Source organism: Pseudopipra pipra, chromosome 1, assembly GCF_036250125.1.
Source record: "Pseudopipra pipra isolate bDixPip1 chromosome 1, bDixPip1.hap1, whole genome shotgun sequence".
Lineage (NCBI taxonomy): Eukaryota > Metazoa > Chordata > Aves > Passeriformes > Pipridae > Pseudopipra > Pseudopipra pipra.
In genome coordinates this window covers 3,764,722-3,792,048 of record NC_087549.1, presented here as the reverse complement: position 1 = coordinate 3,792,048, position 27,327 = coordinate 3,764,722, and the positions used below count along the sequence as shown (strand labels likewise).

The 27,327-nt window shown below is 48.7% G+C and overlaps 1 long non-coding RNA gene across 1 annotated transcript; it reads right to left on the bottom strand.

The window, feature by feature from the left end:
• Positions 1-15,811: 15,811 nt before the first annotated feature.
• Positions 15,812-17,528, bottom strand: LOC135415712 (uncharacterized). The gene is made up of 2 exons (XR_010431250.1): positions 17,310-17,528; positions 15,812-16,199 (listed from the first exon to the last, which is right to left on the bottom strand). It is a non-coding gene; the product is annotated as an uncharacterized LOC135415712 (long non-coding RNA).
• Positions 17,529-27,327: the final 9,799 nt, after the last annotated feature.

Genomic DNA, 27,327 nt, shown 5'->3' with positions numbered 1-27,327 from the left:
CTGGTTGCCGACAGAATCTGAGTCAGCTGGCATAAATCCTTCAGAGCAGGAGCTGATCCCCCTCTACATATCGTTTCTAGTTGCTGAGCTGCTGTCTGGGAATTGCTCCTGTGAAACAGGGTATCACAAGGGATGGGAAGCAGGGAAGGCAAAGCTCTGGAGTGTTATGTCAGTATCTGAGGTGATGGAGCCATCTGCCTGTGGAGCAGCTGGGATCAGTTCACATTATGGATATTAGAAAAGTTTATTCAGGGAATTACAGGGAAAGGAACCTTACAATGTTATAAGATGGTGGCAAATCCTGCAGGAACAGATAAAGTTGTCCTGTGGGAATGAGTGGGGGCTGCCAAGCAGCTGCCCACCCTGTACTTAGTATCACAGTATCTTTCTGCTGGCAAGAGAGGGTTTCTGCCTTTATTTTTGAGGATTGGCTTATCATGGTTAGTTTACCAGGCTTGATTTATACCTTTCTTCAGCCACTCAAAGCCCAAGTGACTGGTGGAGCCCAAGAGGTGTGTGTTGCTGTTCTTGGGGCACTTCTCCTAAGAAATTCCCCACCTCCCTGCTGAACACAGTTCTGAAAGGAGAGAAAAAGGCTTAAGGTCAGGGGAGAAGAGAGGAAAACACACAGCTTCTGACCTTTTTGACCTTCATTGACCCTGCAACTGGATGATGGAGTGTGTGAACATCTCCCTCACGAAATCTACACAGCCTGTGTGGGCACAGAGCTGCAGTCAGGGTCTCAGGAAGGTCCAGAGAGTGAAGGGATGTGTGGAAACCTCCAATACATCTCAAGAGCTTTGCTAGGACCCTTTGCAATCCATGCTTCTGAGGGCATGCTGGAAATTGATGTCCTGGCATTCTGGAAAAAAAAAGGAGAGGCAGATCTTGGGAGGGGAAAATCTCCAGAGTCTCCTGGAAAACTGGGAACACAAACTGATTTACAGCAGTTGAAAATCTGTTCTCCAAATCCTGTTAAATACAGAATTATGTCCTTAATCCCCAATCTTTCCTTGCCACCCTGGTCAATAAGTAACTGCTAAACTCTGTCAGCGCATCTCAGTCTGCTGCCCCTTCAGTGGGTCTAAAGAAAGAAATGCTGATGGCCAGAGCAAGACACTTGGCAGACTCTGCCTTTGCTTGTCAGTATTTAAGGGATTTCCTGATGCAGAAGTTGCCCCAAGGTCACTGTGCTACATTGTCCCAATGAAATCCTTCACAATTTTGACTAAATCTTTTGTGATCTCATGCATATTGTTGGCCTCCATAACATCCTGTGGCAAAGAGTCACACAAATTAATTACATGTATTGTGTAGAAGGAAAGTCCTTTCCTTCTGTTGGTATCAAATCCTTTGCCTGACCATCTTTTTGCATATTTGTTGAGTTCTAGCAGGATCAGGAGCCAGAAAACATTTCTTTTTTGCCACGATTTGTCCTAACTGCTTCCTAATTTAAGGAACTCCAGCTCAGAAAACACAAAGGGCACAGTGCTTTATTTCCAAAAAATCTACAACCTTTATTGGTGATAAAGACTGGCTTTGTCTACCATCTGAGTTCATTTAGTCTGAACTGGAGAAACTGAGAAATAGTGTCCTAAGAATCAAGGAATTTATGTGGAGCGTTCACAGGAGAAATGATGTTTTAATCACTGAAGTTTTTAAGTCTTTACCAGTAATTTCTGTTTATTTTAGACTATCTTTATCCAATGAATAAATAACACTGGGAGGAAGGAAGTCTTTATTAAGGATTCAGCCTCCTTTCCCTGTGCAGTTGAAGAATTTAGAGACTGCAATAATTATGCCCTTGAATCCAGAAAAAGTTTTTCAGCAAAACTAAGAAGGGCCAACACTAACACTCCTAATCAAGTAAAGACGTATTAAAGTCATTGATCCGAAACCTTCCATGCCTTGTTTCTACATCAGAAAGAAGATTGCTGAGCCTAACCTGAAAGCCCAGAGCCTTTCCCAAACATCCTGATAGTGAAAAAAAAGTCTGCCATGAGGGTCTCTTTTGAGGTAAATATTAGTAAATTTCTCTAAGACAGACTGGAGTGCTTTCTGATGATTTTTTTTATTCCATTGAAAAATGCTGATTTAATTGAAACTGAAAGTTTCCATGGGAACATACCCATTTCAATGAAACCTCGGTTGAGAAAAGTTTCTCAGGTCCTGGACTGAATTTGGGGTCAAAACCAGAGAGGAAGGAAGCCTGTGTGCTGTTTTATCTGAGCCTGGAGGATGTGAAGATCCCACAGCACAGGGATCACAGTGGTTCAAATCCCTGCTCCTGTGAATACCAGTTTTTAAAAAGCAGAGTAACGGAGATGTGACAGTAACAGGTTTTTGCAGTGATGAAGACTGACCATGTACTGGGCTCTATTACTTTGACTGTGAAGGCTCTGAGCCCAGCTGTGGGAAGGGCTGGTAGCCTTCCAGCCTGTAGGATTCTGGAATAAAAGGGGTAAATATGGATTCACTTATGGCAGTGGTTGGAAGATGGGTAGTTGAGTTGGATGAGGATGGAACAGAGATGGCAACTATGGCAAGAGACCTGTCTGTGGACAGGCCAGGAAAAAGGAACTGCACCTGCCCCATTCTCTCTGATTTTCTGGGGAAAAAATTGATGATTTATTTTTTTTTTCAGTTAGAAGTTCTGAGAGAAAGGAAATCATTTTATTACCCACCCCATTGAATAGAGGGGGAGAGACAACCCTGGGCAGGTACCCAACTCCAAGCTGCTGCATCCTGCCCTCCGTGCCTTCCCTGAGCTCTTCCCATGGTCAGATGGTGCTTATCCTGTTCATCCTGTCATAGAGGGGGTCAACACCACCTGCAAACACATCTGCCTGACTGCCTGGAGCGATCAGCCTGGTCATTAGACACGCCATGGCTAAATTCCTTGAGGACTTCCAGAAGAGAAAGGTGGATGGATTCCCAGTGTATTCTGTAACCGATTTACGTAGCTTGGATCCATAACTGCTAAACAACGAGTGATCAGGGTTTGTTTGACAGCCTGGTCTAAACCTTTGCACATGTTAATGTTAGGACATATTTTCATTCTGATGCAGAATTCCCCTGGGATCAGGCTGTGCTTGCAGGGGAGAAATGGAGAATGGAAATTTTTGCTGGCTGTGACCAGGACTTTCAAACCACCACACCACAGAGAAGGTGATTATTTCTGCAGCAGGCAATGGCAAATACCATGTCCCAGTAAGGCCAGACTGTTTTCCTCAACCCAGCCACCTTCTCCCTGCCTCCTTCCAGAGCCATCCTTCACCTCTGCATAGGAGGGAGGCCAGGCTCCTCTCTGAACTGGTAAATCACATTCACAGTCTTGTTCAGGTAGAAATAGTAACCAAAAATGCTGGACAGAGAAGAACTAGGCTGGGAAGTTGCATTTTTTAACCAACACTTTCAGTCTGTGCATCTGGCTGCATAGACAATGTGGCCAGCCCAGCCCACTGGCTGCTGCTTTTCAGACCAGCATGTCAGAGGCTCATGCAGAAAAAGATTAGTTTTCTCACCTGATGTCTTGACAGGCCTGTTTTCTGTCCAGCTCTGCTCCTCACTGTTTGTATCCACGCAGGAAGTGTTTCCATACACAGTCCACAGCCCTGCTCCTGCTGCATCCCGGTCCAAGCCAATGTATGGGCAGGAGATGAGTTATAGAGCTCATGACATGAGTTCTACCTCCCACTCACCACAGCAGGACAAGCCCTTTGGGTTGCAGAGCTGTGATCCCACCTGACCAGAGGTAAAGCTGGAATGTGCAAGACCTGTCCTGTCCCCCTGCCAGCACTTCCTCTCCAGGAATGAGCTTTATAAATCCAATTCCTCTTTACTGAGCAGCTCCCTGACAGGTTCTGGGAGCACTGGGAACATACATCAGGGTGATGGAAATGCTTGTGGCCAGGCAGACTGAGGTGGCTGCAGCTTGTCTCCCTGAGCAGGGAAACTGGTGGAGGGGAGCCCCAAAAAACTCAGAGACAACAAAACCTGTTTAACGTCACTGTAAAATTGGTGTCACAGCATGTGGGGGCTGAGATCAGTGAGCAGAGACACGTGCATTTACCAGGGCTCTGTGCAAGCTGCTTTTAACCCACTGAGGTGGGAATATCTATGTATCTATATGGGGTGAGGGTGGTCATGGCCCTAAGTCTGCCAGAGCTCAAGGAGCATTTGGACAATGCTCTCAGGCACATAGTGGAATTCTTGGAGTCTCCTAAGCAGAAGTTGGACTCAATGATCCTTGTGGGTCTCTTACAGCTCAGGATATTCTGTGACTCTATTGGACCAAAGGGCAGAACTGTTTCTTCATGGCTCTTGCTGCTCAGCCCTGATCTCGCTCTCGGCACCTTCCATCCCCACTCCGCTCTTAGCCCTTATATCCAGACATGATTCCATCTCTGTAAATGCTAACTGAACACAGTGCTGGCTATTTGCTCTCCTGTCTCTCTGTTCCTCACAGGATATTGGCAGGATACAACAGTGAGTCCTTAAGGGAGCACACCGTGACATGGACCATTGCAGTGGGACTCCTGCAGGTATTGGCCCTTAGCACACAAAATACCCCTAAACCGGAACAATTCGGGGATGTCTAAGAACTTGCCTTTCCTGTTTAAGAGATGAAGCTGGAGATGGGCTGGTAACGCCATCTGGTGCAAGTTTCCAGAATTAACCGGTTGTGAGCAGCTCCAGCGTGGAAATGCTTGCCTGGGATTGTGGAGCTGGTCAGAACAATCCTGGTTGGTCCCAACCCGGCTCAAGGAGAGATGACCCTCATTCTCAGCATTTTCAGCCTGATTCTCCCCTCAGAAATATTTGGGGCATCAAACAGCAAGTTGATGAGTGCAGAAATGGAGGAAAGCAAGCAAAGCACTGGGCAGAGGAGGCTGGACTCCTGCTCTTTACAGGGAGCATCTGAGTCCATGGGGTTGCTAAAATTTGGCTAACTTCTGTCTTTAAGACAGATGACCTTTTAATTTTTTATTATGTAAGATGGAGAGCTGAGTGTCACCCTGAAAAAACAGGTTTGTTTCCTATCCAGAGGGTAAAACAACTACAGCAGTTCCTGTGTAAGACTCAATAGACAAATTTTTATTTTCCTCAGTGTCAGTGCTTTCATCTGCTTCTTGTCTGGCTAAGGAAAAAGGGAAAATTGCTCACAGGCATCACCTGAAAGAAGGAGTTTTCTGTGGCTCTGTATGTGTCATGGCACAAAGTTAAAAGCAAATGTCTGGCACCAACCTTATTCAAATGATGACATTTGACTTGAGTTTTCCGGGAAGAAAAACAAACAGAAAAATGGAATTACTTGAGCAAAACCACAGCTTTTTCTCACAGCGAAGCTTGATTTTGCAAGACTTGCCTTTCCAGCTGAGCAATTGTTCCAGCAGACAATTCCTGCAGCCTTTTCAGAAAGGCAGGGGATCTGCCCAGCTGGCATCTTCTGGGCTGTATGTAGTCAATTCATTAAAACCAATTAGGCAATTATTGGGTGTTACTAAACTGAAGTTAATTTCAATAAGTTGGAAACAGCTGAGGCATTCAGTACCAAAAAGCAAATCCAAAGGATTTCCTAAACCAGGTACTTCTCTCTCTGCATTCCCTCAGAAAACTTACCTGTGATGTTGGCCTTGGCCTTGAGATGACAGAAGAACACCATCACCTTCCCAGGCAGTGGCACACAGGGGCACCTGACCTCATCACAAAATGAGGACAAAAAGCCTGTCCTAAAACCTCTCTGGAAGAGCGAATCCAGTTGTCCAGATTGCTCCAGCAGAAATGAAAAAACAGCCAGATTTTTTGGCAAGTGAGCTGGGATCCCAATGATGGGCACCCATCTGAACATTGCTCTAAGAACATTTTCCCTCTAAAGTTCCCTCCCCTCATGTGACATCCTTTACAAACAGGACCTGGAACAATAAAAGCTAGGAATGAGACTTGGAAATGGGACTCTCCCCAGCTTTGCTGTGCAAGGCACTAAATGGGACGAGTTTTTTTCAAGTTTTGGGGAACCTACAGAGAATGGTGACGTTGCCTAAACAGCTGGTACTCTTCAAAATACCTCAGGATACCCAAGAGATTCATATGGAAGGCCACACAGACCCTTAGGACACCCATATGCTGCAGTTGGAGATCAGTGGCAATACTCCATCTAACAGCAGTGTTAGGACAATATATTGCACCCTTAGAATAAAGTAAAGGACATGTAGACAGTTCCATAGCCAATCATAGAATATCCTGAGTGGGAAGGGACCCACAAGGATCAAGTCCAGCTCCTGACCCTGCACAGGAAAATTCCAACAATCACACCACGATTCCCAGACTCAAATCCTCTTCTTCTTTGCAGTCCTGGACATGTCATGTTGTACTGGACTAGGTCTGCACCCTGGCTCTGGGAAGATACAGAGTTGTTCTGGTGGGACTGGAGAAGAAAGCACCCAAAAAGAAGTTCTTCTGTGCTCGTGCCACTGCAAGGAGTGACCTGAAATGCAGAGAGGTTGAGCTGGCTGTCACCAACATGTGAGTGTTTCCCATCACTGACTTCATCCATGGTCTGAACATGAAGAACTTGCTGTCAGAAAATGAGGCATTTCTGCATCTGGGCTGGACCAGATCCCTAAATTTCCTCCAGCTGCTCTATGAACTTTGGGCTCAGCTCTTGAAGGGAAGGAGCCAGGTTTTACCTTAAGCCTGGCTCTCACCTGCTTTGCTTCTGGGCCTTGCCTTGATTCCCAGAGTTCCACATCCCAGAGTCAGCAGAGCCAACCCCTTCTGTCCCTTCCACAAATCACCTATGTTTTTTTTATTCAAATTGCAGGGGCTTTAACCGGCCATGTGAACAAATGCCACAAGATCCAAAACATCCTCATCTTCCTTCTGAACAGCTGAGCACTAATTGCTCAGATTTATTTGAACTGAAGTTCGCAGTGGTAGAAGTTGGTGACCCTCTGCACTGACTAACCTGTGGGGAGCATGTCTGGATGCACAGGGGATGTGCCAGGCCGAGGGGCCTGAGGGGACATGCGCAGTCACATACAACTCTATTGGCTGAAGAAGTCACATGGTACACAGGGATTTAAGAGGGGAAATTTGAATAAAAGTTCTCTTTGACCATACCACCGCACGAGGAGCGTCTTCATTCCTTGTTATACAAGGACCCATGCTACAAATGGCGACCCAGATGGGACATTTTTAGCTTATATTAAGTGAGATAAATATCCTAGATCAGGAGATTAGCCGGTGACTCCGGGATCGTCTCGATTTTTCGGAGACGGGAGTCTTTACCGCAAAAAACCTTGACGTCAATAATCCGTGGTCTTAGTGGCATCTAAGAGACGGACAGTTTAGTTTAGCGAGCTCAAAAATAGTAAGATAGTGCACAGAAAAAGAGAAGAAAGAAGTTGAAGAAGAAACCGAGAGGTCAAAACAGCCACCGAGAGAGCGAAGAAAGTCAAAGCAACATCAAGACGGTGAGTCTGTCTGGAACGCATTCCGCACGTCTAAGACTGATCCCTGGGCGAGACGTGGCTGCAGCTCGGAGCCCCGAGCTGCGGAGCACCTTAAGATCGTCAGGGAAAGGCCTGTTTGTTCCCTAAGTGTCGGTCATTTTTCATAAAGCGACCCTTCGCTACCGACTGTGTGGACCACGTGCAAAAAGCGGCTTGCCGCTGCCGCGTCCTAGCAACCCCAGCCACCGCTGACCCCCGCGGAGCCCCCGTTCCAGTTTTCTGTCCAGCAGAAACTGGCCGCGGCTCCCCGCCTGCTCGTTGCTGCTCACTGACCCTGCGGCGTGCTTAAAAAGCACTGCCAGCAAAAGCCCTTGCGCCGTGTTCAGACCGCGCGGGCTTTACGGAGGCGCCGAGCCGCGCCTTCCGATACAGCGCGCTCCGACCCCCGCGCCGCCCAGCGAACCGCGGGAGCCCCCGGAGCCGCCGCTGCCGCCGCTGCGAACGCCGCGCTCACCGGAGACGGAGCCGGGACCACGCCGAGCCGTCGCCACGTGACTGAGAGGCCGCCGCCAGCGCCGCCGCTTCGTTCGCCGCTTGCAGCCCGCGCACGCCGATCGCCGCAACCCCACGTCACCGCCTCTACAGCCAGCCCCCGCGTCCGTCGCTACAGCTGCCCGTGCCGCCGCCGCCGCTTGCCGTCTGCCGCCTGCACCGGGACATCAGCCGCCGCCGACGGGACGCCACAGCCCAGCCGACAGTGACCCAACACAAATCCACAAACCGACAGACCCTCTTCAGCAGCGCACCCCAGCAGCGCCGAGGCTCAAAGGTAACATGGGAAACTTTTTCCCTACCGAACTATCACGAGACACAGAAGCACTGGTTGCTCTGCTGAATCCTTACTATGTTCAGGTTACAAGGGCTGAACTCTCAGAGTTGGTGCGGCTCATTAAAGCAGCCGTACCAGAACTGCCTCTAGTTGAAGCCCTCAACATTCACATATGGGACAAAATAGGCAACCTTATCAAACTCAGGGCTCAGGGAGGAGATTCCCAGGCAAACAATGCTTATCCAGCCTGGCAAGCTATAATGACTGCATTAAGCAGATCCCATAAAAGAACGACGAACTCATACACCCCCACTCACGCTGCAACCAGCAGCCCCACTTTTACGCGCCGCAATTCAAACACACAAACCGCGGCGGGGGGAGGGGGTGGAGCCGTTCACAATTCAACTCTGGGGAAGGGAACAGGAAACTCAAGAGACACGGACCGGCGGGAGGGAGCGGGACCTCAAATGCGAAGTTCCAGTCCGTGGGACAGCAGCAGGGGGTCCCGTGACGGGGGTGGGGGGGCTAGCCCAGCTTACTTGCCAACCCATCCCACGCATGAACGCCGAGTACGCGCCCAGGGGCGGGCACCACCATCTCGCCCGCCACGCGATACGGACGCTGACCCATCCTTCCCCGCCCCTGCGCCGTCTTCCCCAACCACCACCACCACCCACCCACAGGCAGCCGCTTTCGCCGGAGCTGCAGGGGGGGGGGAATGGGGAGAATGGGGGGAGGAGGAGGGGGATTTCGGGATAGCTCCGCCGGCAAGGGATGAAGCGACATACCGAGAGGGCACAATTGATAGGTAGGCTTTATGTAGAGAAGAGGCATTGCGTACTGGGGACTTACAAGTTATACAAGCATGTCCAGTAATTATCGGCCCACGTCAAAGCCGCAGATTCCAACCATTACCACATGAACTAACCAAAGAACTGAGACAGTTAATAAGAGAAACGGGTGTTTCATCCCCTAACACGCTTGCATTTTTAGAATCACTAAGTTCCACATATATCTTCATGCCTCATGACTGGAGAACCCTGTTACAAATAAGCCTTTCTAACACACAGTACAATGTATGGCTGAACGATTTTAGAGAAATCTGTTCTGCCTATGCTAATGACCCACAAGCAGGGGTATCAGCACACCAACTCACAGGGGATGGTAACTATCGTTCCATAGATGCACAAACCGGCTACAATAGAGAGGTATACGAAGTCATTGCAAAGCATGCCCTGCGGGCAATAAAGAAATTACCCTCATCAGACAGAGACGCAAACTTGTCATTTACAAAAATAGTACAGGGCCCAACAGAACCTTACACAAAATTCCTAGATCGGCTGCAATCTGCTCTGGATAGGCAGATTGAAAATGAGGAAGCCAGAGAAATCCTTAGCAGAAGACTGGCTTTTGAAAATGCTAATGTGGACTGCCAGAGAGTTCTGCAAACCCTTCCTAAGAGGGAAACTTGCAGTATCTCAGAATTAGTTCGTGCCTGCCAAGAAGTAGGTTCTTTAACACATCAATCAGATTTGCTAGCAGTAGCACTGAGTACTCAGTTAAGGACACAGCAGGGGGCCAGACCCAGAGAAGGTTGCTTCATTTGTGGAGCCCCCGACCATTTCCAAAGGGACTGCCCTCAGAGACCTCTAGCATTGGTACCTCGAAAGCAATCCAAAGCAAGGAGGATGCCAAAAAACTGGAGGCGAGGGGCGCTGTCGCACGCCCCGGTACAGCAATCACATGCGACACAAGGGAACAGGCTGGCGATTTGCGCCCCCCCAGCTCAGCCAGCGCTCTGTGCCCCTACACCCCAGCCAGCAATCTGCGCTCCTCCACCGCAGCCAGCGCTGGGCTGGACTTGTCCAACAGAGACACAGTCCTCATAACTTCCACTGAGGTGGTGCTAATCCCGACTGGGTGTTGGGGTCCCCTTAATCCAGGGGTACATGCACTACTGATTGGAAGGTCCTCCACTACCAGAATGGGTTTGTTTGTGCTGCCAGGTGTAATAGATTCAGATTCTCATAGTGAGATTCTAATAATGGCATGGACCCCTTCACCCCCCTGCTTCATCCCGAAAGGACAGAAGCTTGCTCAGTTAATCCCCTTCTACAGTGCGTCACCTGCAGGGGAGGGGGGGAGGGAGCGGGGTTCAGGGGCCTTTGGCAGCACGGGACAACCACAAGTTTACTGGGCAACAGCCATCACAGCCACACAGCCGCTCATGACGTGCCAGGTTAATGGGCACCGATTTACAAGCCTTGTGGATTCGGGAGCCGATATTTCCATCATAAGGGACTCGGAGTGGCCACTTGACTGGCCTACTGTTTGCCCAGCTGCAATCATTCAAGGGGTAGGAGGTACACAAAGAACCAGACAGAGTGCTCAAATACTCACTGTCTTGGGGCCGGAGAGACAATTAGCAAAGGTAGCTCCATTCATAGCTCCAATCCCTTGCTCTCTGTGGGGACGTGATATACTTTCACAGTTTGGCACAGTCATGCAAATACCTCCTGCAAGCAGCCAGGTTTTTCAATAGGGGCCATTGGTCAGCCGTCCCAAGCACCGATTAAGCTGGTCTGGAAAAGTGACCAGCCTGTCTGGGTAGACCAGTGGCCCATGAAAAAAGAAAGGCTTGAACATTTAAAAATGCTTGTAGAGGAACAATTAGAAGCAGGACACATTGTGCCAACAAATAGTCCCTGGAACACTCCTGTATTTTGCATTCCCAAGAAATCTGGCAAATGGAGGATGCTTCAGGATCTCAGAGCAGTAAATGCAGTCATTGAACCTATGGGAACATTGCAACCAGGATTACCCTCACCTGCGATGCTCCCAGCAAACTGGCCTCTGACAATAATTGATTTAAAGGATTGCTTTTTTACCATATTCCTGCACCCCGAGGATGCCCCAAGGTTTGCATTTTCCATTCCAGCATTAAACAACTCACAGCCTATGCAAAGGTATCACTGGGTTGTTCTCCCTCAAGGGATGAAGAACAGTCCAACCATATGCCAAACAGTAGTTGCAAATACTATTCAACCCATCAGAAAGCGTTTCCCCTCTGCAATAATATATCAGTTCATGGATGATATTCTAATAAGCATGGCCACAGAAAATGAACTGCAAATTGTTGTTACTGCCTTGACTAACGCTGTCCAAGAAGCAGGCTTGCAGGTTGCAGCAGAGAAAATCCAGCGATCGCAGCCCTGGACCTATCTTGGATGGAGAATCACGCAGCAACAGATTTCCCCACAGCCACTGCAACTCGAGGTAAAAGACACTTTAACCCTAAATGAGTTGCAAAAACTCCTGGGAGCTATTAATTGGTTAAGGCCTATTCTAGGCTTAACCACAGAGGAGCTACACCCTCTTTTTGTGTTACTAAAGGGGGACTCTGATCTAACGTCTAAAAGGTCTCTGACAGCAGAGGCAAAACAGGCGTTGGACATTTGTGCCAAGGCAATAGAATCTAGGCAGAGCAGAAGGAGAAATCCTGAACTGCAAATCTGCCTGGCCTTAGTTCCCAGCAGGTACCAGCCATTTGCAGTCTTGTTTCAGTGGGACCAGACTGAAAAGGACCCACTGCTGGTTCTAGAATGGCTATTTCTGCCCCACACCCCACCTAAAACTGTATGGACAATTAATGAAATGTTTGCTAAGCTTGTTATTAAAGGCACAGCTCGACTACAGGAACTGGATGGAAGGGATCCAGCAGTCATCTACATTCCAGCCACGAAGGACAATTTTGCTTGGATGCTGGCTGACGACGCCGAGTTCCAAGCTGCCTTAGCATGTTTTGATGGTAACATTTCAGTTAATCTCCCTAAGCACAAACTTTGGCAGAAATCGGTAATTTACCTTTAAGAACCACAACTAGATGCAGGAGTGAGCCAATAAAAGGCCTCACAGTTTTTACAGATGCATCTGGACGATCACAAAAGGCTGCAGTGACTTGGGTGAATCCTGATACAGGACAATAGGAACAAAAAGTGCACGTCATGAACCAATGCTCTGTACAGGTTCTAGAACTGGCTGCTATTCGTATTGCCTTGGAAAAGTTTTCTGAACAACCTGTTAATATTGTCACTGATTCTTGTTATGCTGCAGGGTTAGTTTCACGTCTGGAATGTTCATTTCTTCGGAATGTTTCTAACCCTCATTTGTTGTTTGAAATGCGTTCTATTTGGTTCCTTGTCAATCACAGAAAGTTTGATTTCTATATAATGCACATCAGGTCTCACACTGACATGCCAGGGCCAATAGCTGAGGGAAACCGGGAAGCTGACAAAGCAGCAATGTTCAACACAGTACCTAGGACCCTTGAGCAAGCAAAATTGTCCCATTCATTTTTTCACCAGAATGCACGCTCTCTAAAGAGACAATTCAAAATTACTATCAATCAAGCCCGAGATATCATATTGTCTTGTCCAGACTGTCAAAAAATCACCCCTATACCATCTCAGGAAGGTGTTAACCCCAGAGGGTTAGTATCCAATGAAATATGGCAATCAGATGTTACACACATCCCAGAATTTGGCCCCTTGAAATATGTACATGTAACTGTAGACACACATTCACAGTACATCACTGCTACAACACACACAGGTGAAAAAGCCAAAGATGTAATAAGACACTGGCTAAGCTGTTTTGCTACCCTTGGCACTCCAAAACAAATTAAAAGTGATAATGGACCAGCATACGTCTCTGAAAAGGTAAGGAACTTCCTAGCAGAATGGGGAATTTCACATATTACAGGAATTCCTCACTCACCTACGGGACAAGCAATTGTAGAAAGAGCACACCGCACACTGAAAGAGATGCTAATAAAACAAAAAGGGGGGGAGAAGCTATGTAGTCCGCAAGAACGTTTGTGGAAAGCCACATATGTTATCAATTTTTTAAATTGTGACAGTGCTGAAAGAAGCAGATATGAGAAGCAGCACAAATCTCAGGCGTTTGCCTCTCCCAGGCCACCAGTCATGGTAAAAGATTTGATTTCGGGACAGTGGACAGGACCTTTAGATCTTATGACTTGGGGGAGAGGTTACGCTTGTGTGGCAACAGGAAAAGAACTGAAGTGGATTCCCTCCAGGTGTGTAAAACCCTATTTGAATACACAATCACAGCTGCAGGAACCAGATAACTCAGGAGTTTAAAAACAATTATGTTATGTTTCAGTTTATGTTAATGACCAATGTGGTGACAAGCAAACTGCAAATACTGGTGTGTGTATGTTTGTGTGTGAATGATGACGGCCGTCGTGTGTGAGTTGAGTGAATGAATAAGAGAATTGTGTGACTGGAAAACATAAAAACACAGAATACTTCACAAAACCACATTACCTACACCACAAGGTCACTTTGAAAGAATTGAGTTTTGATATGCTTACCCTGTTTCTTGAATAAAGTTGAAATCCCCAGTTATTAAAAAACCCTCAGATTAATAAAAGTTATAGTTTACACACAGTTGGGCTAAAGGCCCCAAGTTAATAAAATAGTTATCCAAGTTGCACTACCCTATAGGAATATAAGGTTTTAAAAGGTTTATGTTAGAGTTAAGAAGCTAAGCGAAGCAATGCGCTGGGTCGCTGCGAAGCTTGGTAGTTTGCAATGTTCTGGTTATTTGCACTGTTTTTTTACACTGTTTTTTGTGACTTCTTTAAATATTTGAGAGAGGGGATGTGTGGGGAGCATGTCTGGATGCACAGGGGATGTGCCAGGCCGAGGGGCCTGAGGGGACATGCGCAGTCACATACAACTCTATTGGCTGAAGAAGTCACATGGTACACAGGGATTTAAGAGGGGAAATTTGAATAAAAGTTCTCTTTGACCATACCACCGCACGAGGAGCGTCTTCATTCCTTGTTATACAAGGACCCATGCTACACTAACCTGTTTCAAGAAAGAAACTAACCTGGTTGACTTGAGTGAACCTGGTCTGGGACAGTGTCCTTTGCCATTCCATAACATTCTGGGCAGCACAGTATCTCGTGGAATGCAATGGCAAGGATTTGAACTCTTCTGAAGAGGGACTTCTGACGAGGGTTTGGAGTGCCAGGGCAAGGGGGAATGAATGGCTTCAAACTGAAAGAAGGTAGATTTAGATCAGGTATTAGGAAGAAATTCTTTACAGGGAGGGTGGTGAGGCCCTGGCACAGGTTCCCCAGAGAAACTGTGGATGCCCCATCCCTGGAAGTGTTCAAGGTCAGGTTGGACAGGGCTTGGAGCAACCTGGACTAGTGAAAGGTGACCCTGCCCATGGCAAGGGGGGTTGGAACGAGATGACCTTTAACATCTTTTCCAACCCAAAATACTCTGTGATTCTACAGATTTGAGCTGGTCAACATGTGACTGAAGGCAGGAACTTATGTCTGGTCCCAATGTATTAATTTTCAAGGGGGAGTCACTAGGGAAAAAGCCAGGAGGCTTTGGAGGATAACAGGCCACTAAATATATTCCAGGAGAAAGCTGACAACAGCTAGAGCCACATATGATATGCCTCTGGAATCCTAGCAGGGTTGATTTATCTTGGTGTTAGGCCTAATATACTTAAAAGCCCTTTATAAATAACCCAGGACCTTTTGCACTTGCTGTTCTACAGACTTGCTTTGTTTATTTGACTGGTTGAGCTGGGCCTGTCATTTTTAATGAAAATAAACTCCTTGTCAGGGACCTTTTTCTTTTGGGACTTTCAGAAGGACACATAGAGCAACTCTGTGCTTCTCCCCTGCTTCCCAGCAGCCCTCTTAGTTCTTATCTTTTTGGCTTAGGAAAGGCAAGGCTATCTGGGGAAAGGTTAACTGAGCCCCTGTGGGTTGTGTTTCTTCAGGCCTCCAAAGCTGAATCATAAAAATCATAGAATCACAGAATGGTTTGGGTAGGAAGGGACCTTAAAGATCACCTAGTCCAACTGCCCTGCTATGGGCAAGGACACCTTCCACTAGACTAGGTTGCTCAAGGCTACATCCAACCTGGGTTTGAACACTGTCAAGGTTGGGGCATTCCCAGCTTCTCTGGACAATGAGTCTTCTAATTTTGAGTTTGTTTTTTTTTGAGGGGTAGCATGCTGGTAGAGCTAAAAATCACCCCAAAGGACCAAGAGGCATCCACAGAGGAGGGTGGGTGAGAGGCAGACAGGTGTCCTTGGTCATGGTTTGGAGAGAATGAAGGAAGGTAAATTCCATCTGTACCCCTCATCCTGTGTATTTTGGGTTGCACAGGGTCACCTCCCCTGTAACTGCAAGGCTGGGGGAGGAAAAGGGAGCGCTGGACAGCTTTGCTGTGTGAAGAAAGGGGTGGAGGAGTGGAAAGCTGCCTCCTGCCCTGCCCTTACAAACATGGTCACCTCATCTCACACTGGGGCACGATGCCAAGAAAAGGGTCATAGAATCATAGAATCATGGAATATCCTGAGTTGGAAGGGGTCTACAAGGATCATCGAGTCCAGCTTCTGGTCCTGCACAGGACAGTCCAAGAATCCCCGGTCCTATCACTGGTCCTGAGACAAAAGAAATCAGGGACTGAATTTGCCACATCTACATTTATCACTGTGGCTGTTTCCCTTCAGCCCTCTGAATTTCAGGTCATCTTCATCTGGGATGAATTGGTTCATTTTTTTGCTGTCCAGCTGTTTTCTCCCTGCACTTTGCTTGGCTCTGGCACCAGCATTTCTTGTCTAACAGATCACTGAGATCAGCAGAGGGAGTCCAAGAGCAAGGAAAAGAGAAATGCACACACTGAATATAAGGGAGTTTGATCTCCTGAGGTGCTCCATGAGCCTCGTTTAGAGATGAATGAGAAGCAACCATTCTGGCCACCTGCTGAGTGAGTCCTTCTGCATTTTCACACACAAAAGGGACATCAGACGTTCTCAGCAAACTTTCTTCTCCTGGTGGATATGAGAAAAATCTCCTGATTGTATTACAGCAGCACCAGCACCATAAAAAAACAAATCAAAAAAGCACAAACTTAGAACTCAGGTTAAAAGATTTTTATACAGGCAATTTAGAAACCAACAGCATTGCCACATTAAAAAAAAAGAAGAGTAAAAACAAGTTAAAATCACCTAGTCAGCTACTATTTCACCATTTAAGGGAGAACAAAAGGGATGAAGGGCTTTGTGCTAGCCAGCAATGTGACTTGGTGACCTTTAGTTTGGCAATGACAAATGTTGTCTTTGTTATCCAAAAAATCCAAGGTCCTCACATCTAGCACGTTTCACAAGGTTGCATTTAAGCACCAATGAGGCCAAGGAGATTTAAGCACACAGCTGAGTGCTTAAATCACAGAGTCCCAGCCTGTAAATGTTTGTTAACTTAGTCCAAGAACACAGGGAACACAATTCTTATGGATCCACCAGTCAAGGCATTCAACCCTTTTTATTGCTTAACTAAGAAAAAAAAAGGATTTAACTATTCAAATATCTGCCCTTCGTTAACCTTTCCCCAGTAATTATTAGCCCAATAAGCAAGCACATCATATGGCCACCTATAAGCACAAGGCATCATTCCCTTTTCCATTTGCAATGGAAAATGGAAAAAAGCAGAGAAACCCCCTAAGAGCATTCAAATTGTGTAATTAAGATAAAGGCCAAAAAAATCTAAGGCCTTTACTCATATCTATCCGCCTCACCACATGGTGGGACCATTTTTTCTGTGTCAGCTCCCCAGATGGTGGCACAATAAGTAATGAATACAAATGACTTAGAGGAGAAGAAGATCTGAGTCAGCATTTACAAGGTATCTCACAGGTTTCAGTTCCCATTACCCAGTTTGATGTAGGCACCCATGAACATCCAGTCCCATTAGCCAGCTGAAAGGATACTTAGATATTTTGCTCAATTTGGGATGCACCCAGCCTGTGCTGTGTCTGATCCCCAGCAGGGGAAGACACCTTCTGTACATTGCTACTAATAAATGCCCATCAGGAGACAGCTCCTAACTCCCCAGCCTTTGCACCCCTCAAGGAATACTTTAACTGAGGCACACTGAAAGTCCAAGGTGAGGTGCATGGCTTCAGTACAGGGTCATGTGGGGCTCCTCTTGGAAAAACTCTGGAAGAGCAGTCTCTCTGCTGCACCCTCCTAGGACCACTGTTCTGGAGATTGCTGGGCTTCTTAAAAGCCAGGATGCAGGAGTAAACGCATGGGCTGGTCCTGGCAGACTTCATTCAAGAAAGGTTGGGTCTAGTTGCTCCAAAGGCAGCAGCAGTGAAGTTATTTCAAGAACAATCTCCTGTAACTATTGTGACAGCATATCCCTGGCTATGCACAGGGTCCATCCACCATCCCTGGTGAATCTGTTCTCTTCCAGGATACAAGAGACCCCTTCTGCAGGCCAGAGCCTGAGGAGCAGTAGACCTATGCCTGCAGCAGCTTCCTACCCTCATGCACGGCACTGTCTGGAACAATGACATCCTGGGGCTGTTTTTCTTACACCGATAGTTTTTCCAGCACCAGTTTGCTGTAGTTGGCTGCAGTTCTTCCAGAGCCTGGACTAGTAGGTGAGAAACACTGAAAAATATTCATGGCAAACCCACTGTGGATGCCAGACTTCCTCTGAGCCTGCAGCAGAAAGCTGAGAGCCCTGGGGTGTCAAGGGCTGGGAAACACCTTGTCCCTCCTGATGGGAGCATGTGGAGGGCTCTTAGCTTCATGTTCATGCGTGTTTTCCCACTGTTGTGTCCCAGAGCCATGGTGCTGTGCGGTTTGGGGACCCACACTGGTGGCATCCACAGAAGCCAGGAAGGCAGGAGATATGTAGGGCAGCCTCATGATATTCCGGCATCCAGGTGACCAGACACGGCCCATCCCTGACATCTTCAAGCCATGAGAGTCTTGGGTGCACCTTGAACTAGACAAACAGAAGTCAGGGAATCTGAAATCCTGTGGGAAACAGGCTGCAGTGTCTGGGCAGCCTGGGGTGAAGTCCCCAGCTTTAACACAGGATGAGCTGCCCTACACTCACAGCCATCCTCAAACTGCCCCAGCCTGAAGTCCTAACTGCATGTCAGAGCAAGCACCTCTTGCCTACTCCCAGGAGGTGACATTCCAGCACCTGGCCAAAGAAAGATGCTCCACGCAAATCCTCCAGCCAGCCCTTCTCCTGCCCAAACCACCATAGGCTTGTTTCTGTCAGTGGGCTGTGGCAAGGGGTGCACATTCAACAGCACTGATCCCAGAAGACACCAGACTAACTGCTGGTGGCACACCTGCACAAGTGTGGGCTGCAGAAGCGCTTGTTAGGCCTGATATACTTAAAAGCCCTTTATAAATAATCCAGGACCTTTTGCACTTGCTGTTCTACAGACTTGCTTTTTTTATTTGACTGGTCCCTCTGGTCCCTCTCATACCAACAGAAGAAACTTCTGCAGCGTGTGTTTTGCTCTTGCAGAAGGCCTGGGCTGGGGCTGTGGTGCTGGATGAGGGCAAATCTCACTTTGTTGTTACTCCCACTCCGAGGGACAGACCTGTTTTACCACTCTCACATTTCCTGACAGCACAGGGTGACAGAAGTTATCAACAACGATTGTTTGATGTGTTTAATTGGCCTGCAGTTAATTATATAATTTTCTTTTTAAAAGAAACTAATGAAAGATTGCTGCCAGCATGGCTGATATATTTGCCATGCATGAGGCCTGCCTGGGGGATGGTCAGGTTGGCCTTGCCCAGCTGTTACAGTGTTGGCCCAGGGACAAGTCCACTCAAACTGGAGTTTCAAAGCCCTGCTCCTAGGTGCTCTCTTTTATTCTATTTTGACTCTTATTTTCTTTAGCCTTTTATTTTTCCCCACTGTTTCCCCCAGGGTGGTGTAGTGGGGGGAGGGAAGCAGAAGCGAGTTTGCCTTGCCATGAATTGCATCCCTTCTATTTCCCTCTCTTGACTCAGTCCAGAGAGTTTTGCCTTAGGACCGTGCCCTGATTGTCTCATGTGGGGAAGTCCAGGGTGTGATGGTGCTGCTGGGTTCCTGAAGAGGTCATTGATGCTCCATGTACAGCTGGGGCAGCGCTTTGCTGGGCTAAGGACAGCTGGACCTGCAGTTCTTCCATCCCAGACATGTGCCCCAGCCATTCCCATTGTACCAGCCACTGTTCACAACAACCAAGTGAAAATTGTGCCCCCAAAAAGAATCTAGGCTGCTCTAAAAGATGAGAATTGATTTAGCAGTAGATCAGTGGCTGATTCAAGGCTACACCCCAAGCCTCCTTTGCTGTCTCTGCATCCATGCCCTCTCCTGCTGCCTCCTCTTCCAGCTCACAGCGATGTTTGCCTCCCCAGGCTGCTGGCAGGTTCTGAGATGCCTCCACGAGCCTCCAGCTCTGAACGAGGTGTTCCCAAATGTAACCGAGCATCAGTATGAAGCCACATCCCGCAGCTCTCCTTCCTTCCCCAGTCCAGCATGTCTCCAGCCCTGGCCTAAGCCCAAACCTGAGGCTTGTATCTTCCTACATCTCTTCTCATTTTTTATTATAGAAGAAGTCTGGTGTGATGGAAAATGCACCATAAACCAGAGCACAACTGTACTAGACTGTGCAGAAATCCCCTCAATGAGGTCCACACTTTCCTTTTAGGGGCCAGAGCTGAGAAACAGTCATGAGCCCTTTTTTTCCTCAGAATGGGATGAATCCACAGCTTGTCCACCCTGGACAGCAGCAGAGCTGGGCTCAGAGCAATTTGTGTAGGTCTGCAGAGAAGACATTGTTCTCCATCACCTCCAGGGCTGGTGGTCCCCAAAAATGTGCCAGTCCAGTGGTGGTTTATGATCTCTCTGAAGTGCCAATGACAGGGAAGGGTTGCAAGACGCCAGGGAAGGCTTTGAAAACCCAGCAGGGGTGCTCTTGGCACAGTAAGCTGCTTTGACACCACACCCCAGCTTTTTTCCCTTGTTTTCCTAAAGAAGCAAGATTTATGTGAGTGATCCGGGCAGTTTCAATCCAAATGATGCCAAGCAGAAGAGCCCTCAAGGAGATTTTGTTCCCTTCAGATTTGCAGGGGAAAAGCAACCCCTGCCCTTGGGACTGACTGTGACACTGAGGGGGCCCTCCCTGTGCTTGGCAGTTTGGAGAGCAGAGTCTCACTGGTGAAAAAATGGGCTTAGCTGTGCCTTTCCATCCTGAAGGATGTGCCTGAGGGAGGTGGTGCCATCCAGAGGGACCTGGACAAGCTCGAGAGTAGGCCCTTATAGCACCTTCCAGTACCCAAAAGGGGCTGATAAGAAAGGTGTAGACAAACTTTTTAGTAGGGCCTGTAGTGATGGAATAAGGGGCAATAGTTTTAAACTGAAAAAGAGCCAATTTAGATTTGATATAAGAAAGAAGTTTTCACAATGAGGGTGGTAAAGCACTGCCCAGAGAAGTGGTGGATGCCCCATTCCTGGAAACATTCAAGGCCAGGTTGGACAGGGCTCTGAGCAACGTGATGTAGTTGAAGATGTCCCTGCTCGTTGCCAGGTGTTTGGACTAGGTGACCTTTAAAGGTCCCTTCCAACCTCAATCATTCTATGAGTCTATGATCCATGGGAACCGCTGTAACCTGCTGCTGCCTCTGCTCAGCCATCTCAGCAGCCCCAGACATCAAAGGCATTGCCTACAGCCTGTCCCAAATCATCAGCTCTCCCAGATGGAAACGTGCAGATGTGGTCAGCCAAGCCCTGCCCTGGATGGGGAAAGTGGGGGTCAGTGACAGGGGCATGGATGTACAGGAGGAAACATTGGCGTGGGCTAGGAGGGGTGGTAAGGTGGGACAACAGCTTTTGGGCTTACGGTTGCATCATTCTTGATGATGCATCATTCTGCAGGCATGGACTATTCCCTCATGCCACGGAGTAAAGGGTTGGCAGAAACTCCATACAACTCTTTATTTTGCCATTATCCTGCTCACAACCTGCTTGGCCTCGCCCTCCTCCTTGACATCTCTGGCCCCTTTCCAGGCTCCAGGGTGTCACAGGAGTGCCAGGGCTTACGCTGACACCCCCCAGCCCTCAGTGCTGGGGTCTCCATGCAGCCTCATCCACAGCACACTGGCTTTTAAAGCACCTCCCATTCTCCTGTGACGGGCTGGATCAAGGCTTGTGGAAGGAATGCTGGATGGCTGGGCACCCCCACTCTTGGCTGTCCATAGCAAAACACTCATTTCTGTAAATCCCCTTTGGAACAGCCCTGTTTGCAGGAGGGGATGCTGACAGTGAAGTAAACCATGAGACCAGGTGGTTTTTCACCCATCCTGTCTACCAAACCATGGTGGTGTCCAGTGTGGAGTCCATGCTGGACAATGTGGCTGAACACCTGCATGGTCTAACAGCAGAGACCTCATGGTATCTCTTTCCACCTCCAGCAGGAAGGGGAGGCCAGGAGAACCTCTGCTTCCTAACAGAACCAAAAAGCACAGAGCAGATGCTCCAGTCATTGGAGTTCCTTCCCCATCCAGGAGGGATGGCTTCTTGATGGGATGGGATGGGACTGGGCAAGCCCAGCTGTGTGTGATGGGAGGAAGGGAACTGAAAGAGGAGGACGCTTGGATCCATCCTGCTGGGTTGTCATCTCCCGCCTGGATTTATCACCCACTGCAAATGAGAGGCAGCCGGCTCTGTGTGATGTGGACAAGCCCTGGCTGTGTGCTCGCAGGCAGGGAGGGCACAGCTCCCCACGTCCCAGCAAAGGGCCCTCGGATGCTCCAGCTCCTCTCGTGTCCTCAGGAGTTCGAGCTGAGCCGGGGGCTGCTGGGGAAATGTGAGAGGCAGCAAAAGCCAGGCAGGCTCTGCTGAGGCAAGCAGAGCCCTGAGCCGAGCTTTCCTTCTGGCAGCCGGCGCCAGGCACTGGTAGGGGGATTATCTTTTCTTTTTGTTTTTATTCTTTTCTCCTGAAGTGTCTTGTGTGGGCCCCGAAGGGGAGAAAATTATTTGAACCTGATGTGTCTCCTTCGGTCCTTCTAATGCTGCCAAGCCCACCAGGCTGCAGATGCTTTTCCACCTTCACTCCCTGCTCCATCTGCCAGGAACTGCGGATCCCACCCTGCGCTGAGCCAATCCCCAGGACCTCCTTGGATGGAGGCAGAGGAAGCCGCCCACATCACCCCGAGGATCCCCCTATTGTCTTCCTCACTCCTGGGAAGCACCGATGACACAGCCAGGGCTGGGACTGCGTGAGCAGAGGGAGGGGAGGAACCTCGGGATACAGGGAGCGGGAAGGACCCGCAGCGCAGTTTGGCTTGGCAGCCCCGCACAGACAATAAAAGGTCAGGCTGCAGAGAAACTTGTTTTGTTTTTTTACTTCCTTGGCTTTTGTTCAAGGCTGTGTCCTTAAGGACGGGGATTCTCTACGCCGGTGGCAGGCTGAGAGCACGGGTGGGCGGCTGATTCTTTGACTGGCGGGGTTTTTTTAGTGTGGAAATGATTTTACTTGAGCACAGGCTGCGAGAGGAGAAGGCTGGGGTGGGTGTGAGTTCAGGGAGAGGGAGCGGTGGAACTGGGCACCAGGATCTGTCATGGTCCAAAATCTGAAGCATTTTTCCTGAGGCATCTTCTTATTCACACTGAAGTTTTAGGGGTTTCCAGGGGACTCAGAAGATCAGAAATTGAAGCACCCATTATAGAGGAAGCTGCACTTGTGTAATAAAATGAGGACAAACAGCCCCAAGCAAAGTCTGTGATGAGGCAACAGGAGGGTCCACATGGAAATGGGCACACGGGGTTTGATGGTGTGGTTCAGTGGCCTCAACATATCAGATGCTTCACCGTTGATTTTGGGTAGATTTTGATGTTTTAGAAATAGTGCTGTGGCTTCCTAATCTTTTCACAGGAGGAACAGCTTCCTAAAGTTGTGCACCCTAAAGCTGTGCTCCCTTCACTGAAAGGGTGGTCAGACATTGGAATAGACTGCCCAGGGAAGTGGTGGAGTCACCATCCCTGGAAGTGTTCAAAAGACATGTAAATGTGGTACCTGGGGACATGGTTTAATGGTGGACACTGTGGTGCTGGGTTAATGGTTGGACTTGATGATCTTAGAGGTCTTTTCCAACCTTAATGATTCTGTGATTCTATAATCACACCCTGCCTGATCCCTACTGTCCCACAGCCCGAGAGTCAAGGACCACAGCACACTGCTGTCCCACAGGAAGAGTTTTTCAGGGTCACTGTGGCTGTGCCTCTCCAACAGCTTGTAGAGGTGAGTTCAGGTCTCACCTGGTGTATCCTGCCAGGCTCCACACAACCATCTCCTCTGCTTGGCCACTGTGCACAGAGACACAGTGAGCTCTCCTGAGTTTAGATGCTGCCATTATATCTGTCTTCTACTTGAGTTTCCTAAAAACAAAATAAGGAAATCGGTTCTTGGATGTAGAGCAGCTGCTTCAGGCTCAACCCAAGCAAGCCTAGAGCTCAATTCCTTGGGAAGTGCAAAGGCCCTGATGCATGGGCCAGCATCTTCTCCTGCTCTCTGGTACCCCTGCTAACGTGGTGCTAAGCCTCAGGAGCCTGCTGAGCAGCTCAACTGGCTTTGTGGGCCAGACATGTCTAGGAGTGATGTCAGGCTAATAATAACAGGCTGATTGTTAATAAAAACAAGCTGATCTAAAATCTGATTCGGGATCATAAGCATAAGAACAGAAACATAAAGAACGGAAATGTAAAAAATGCAAGTCCATGTGGTTTTATGGAAAAGGATCTTGTTGTACCAACTTGACTTCATTCCTTTGGATCTCAAAGTTGGTCCATAAACATAAGTGCATATGCGACATCCTTGTAAATATTAGAGTTGTACAGCGTGGCATTCCAGTGAGGGGAAAAAAGCACCACACATCAGTAGAGCATGTGTTAAATGAGCTAAGAGTTGGCTGTCTGACAGATCTCAGAGAGTGGTGATCAGTGTGGAATCGCTGAGGCCTAGATCTGTTTCTACAGTGGAAAATCCTTGGCCCAAAGCCGTGCAGCCTTCTTCACCAGTGAGCTGGAAATAAAGGTGGAATTGCTCCCAAGGAAGCTGGGAGGGGACAAAAATTATGTGGGAAAAGACAGACACCCACAAGGACCAGTCAGTCTCTCTTACTACGAAGACATTAAATAAAATCATAGAATCATAGAATCATTAAGGTTGGAAAAGATCTCTAAGATCACCGAGTCCAACCATCCAGCATCAGCATATTCACCACTAAACCATTTCTCCAAATGCCACGTCTACCTGTCTTTTAAATACCACGACTGATGGTGACTCCACCATATTCTTGGGCATCCTGTTTCGGTGCTTGACTGCTCTTCCCCATGATTCTATGAAACTGGGTACAATATATAGTTCTGGTGTCCACACTTGGGAGAGGATGCTGAATTGTCTGTGTGGGGAGCAGGCAGTCTGGACATAATTCCCTCTTGGCAGCCATGGACACCATAACTGTGACAGAAGGAGCTGGAGGAAACACGTGCAGTGTCTGGAGAAGGTACATGCCCTGAGGGAAGTATCTCTCTGGAGTCTCTTTCAGTGACCCAGTTTTGCACCCTATGAGTAAGGTGCCCTTTTCTTCTCTGGCATTGTCATAGGACTAGAGGATAATTCAGGCTGGAAGGGACCTCAGGAGGTCTCCTGCTCAAAACAGGGCAGCTGTTGCTGAGGGTCAGCCCAGTTGCTTACAGCTTTATCCTGAAATATTCCCAGGATGGAGACTGGAGATAGAACAAACTGAGGACCTGCAACGAGAAGGACTAGACTTTGCTTCCCAGATATGTCATTTGGCTACAGCTGGGGGAGTTACAGACATGTGTCTCTCTGCATTGCCCAGCTGTGCTGTCTCCCTCAACCTGGCAGATTTGCAACCCAGATAGAGCCCCAAAGCGTTCAGCCCTGGAATTTGGCAGCATCAGGTGAGTTTTCACGACAGCCCTTTATCACAGCTCTTGTTCTGAGTGCTGAGCATCCATCCACTAAAAACTTGAGCCTTGAACGGGGCCCCCCAAAACCAGCCTGGCTGTCCTTCCCTGTCACCCACGGCTACCTGAGCGCTGCAAAACAAGCTGGCGTTGTTTGCTTTAAAGATCAAAGCTCATTTAAATGCATTGCTTCTCCCTGTCTCCACCTGATATCCAGACGAGATGCCCCGGCTTAGGTGAGTCAGTGCCTGGCTGAAGTCAGCCGCAGTTATCTCTGCGAGGCGGGGGCAGCTTTTGCGTCGTGCTTCTCTCAGCGCCGAGCCGTCAGGTCTCTAATCATCTCCCGCCCCCGGTCCTTGGACCGAGCCCCGGCTTGGCCGTGACACGTCCCTGGAGGCTGCCCGGCTGCTGTGGGAGAGCGGCGCAGCCTCCTCTGCTCTGCGAGCCCCAAGGCAGATGTTGCAACAGAAACCGGCACCTGCAGCCAGGGAAGGGCATTTTCCACAGCCACTGCTTTTGCGGGGAACTCCCCGGCTGCGTGCGGCACATGCAGCTCTCCAGTGGGATGCGGGAGAAGCTGTCAGTTGAGTCTTTTTCTTTTTTTTCTTAATTTTTTTTTTATTTTTTTAAGGATGAGCTGACGAAGCTCCAGGTGGCTGTTTGGCAGTCACGCTTTCTCCTCAGTTGCTGACGCCGACAGCGAGTGACTCAGCCCTTTCCAGGCTCCCTGCAAGCCTCTTCCCCTCCTGCCACTCAAATGTTTGCTCTCCCTGGCCTAAACAGATTCTGCCTGGAGGTGCTGCCCGGCCAGTGGCTCAGGCAGGGCAGCACTGCTCCTTGCTGTGGTCATGGTATGGAGCAGGGAATCTGCAGGACGCCCTTTCTGAACCGTGGAGATGGTCCCGTGAATCAGGGCAGAGTCCTTCCCCTCCTTGTTCTGTTCGCAGGGAAAGCTCCCAGGGCAAAACCCACCCCCGGCGATAGGCGTTCCTGTACCTTTGCCGAGCGGTGCCTAATGCCCCGCTTGACTTTTCAGCTATATTTGTTGCAAACATTTTAATTTCCCTCCCAGCCCGAGTGCATGGGAGTTTCCAGATACCTCATCAAGAAGCAGGGCAGAACCTCCCCCTTCCTGTGCCTTGTGCCAAGACCCACAGATCCTGGGGGGAGGTGAGACCTTCACCCCTGCACAGGTGATGGTGCAAGACTCCCTGGGCCTAGAGGGAAGCTGGAAGACCCTTCAGGCAGCAGGATGTCCTCAGGTGGAGGTGTTGCCAGAGGACTGATCCCAAGCAGGTTGTTGGGAGCAGTGATGAGAGCTGTGCTGTGCCCAAGGAGAGCCAGAGCTGGCTATGACAGCCAGCAGTAGTCCAAAATAAGCAGGAAAAGGTTTCACCATGGTTCAGCACATAGCAAACAAGGAGCAAGGCGACCCTCAGAAAGCATTTTTTTATGAAGTCTCATGAGCCTGGACTATGGCTGGTTGAGGTTTTATTGAGACCTTGCAACCTCTGCTTCCATGGCTCTGTGGAGAGCTGGAATGCTGAGGTGGGTTAATAACACGGACAGAGTGGGCTATGAGCCATGGGTCATCTCCCAAAGCTTTGGATGTCTCCAGTGTGGATGTCTCTGTGTGAGCTAAGGGGTCTGGGGTCCCTCTGTGGTCCTGGAGCTCTGGAAGAAGTGTCCGTGCCAGGATGAGATCAGTCCCTCCTGAATCAATTCTCAGGAGTGTTGTCTCTTGATCTCTGATGACTGGAAAGGGAGTCAGGGATGAGACCAATCTGGGGACACCCACCTAGAGCAGGAGGGATCTCACTGATGTTAGTGTTTGCAGGACTGAAGGCATTGCAATATGGGGCTGTGATGGGGCTTGCAGGTACCAACATCATCAACTGAGAATGGATTAAGGCACCATGACACCGGTTGGGAAGAGATCATAGAACCATAGAATAGAATCATAGACTGGTTTGGGATGGAAGGGACCTTAAAGATCATCTTGTTCCAACCTCCTGGCATGGGCAGGGACACCTTCCACCAGACCAGGTTGCTCAAAACCCTGTCCAACCTGGTCTTGAGCACTTCCAGGGGTGGGGCATCCACAGCTTCTCTGGACAGGTCCCTGAGTGGCCAACTTAGACCTTTCAGTAAACCCCTAACTTTATGGACTTTCTTAGGGAGGGCAGGAA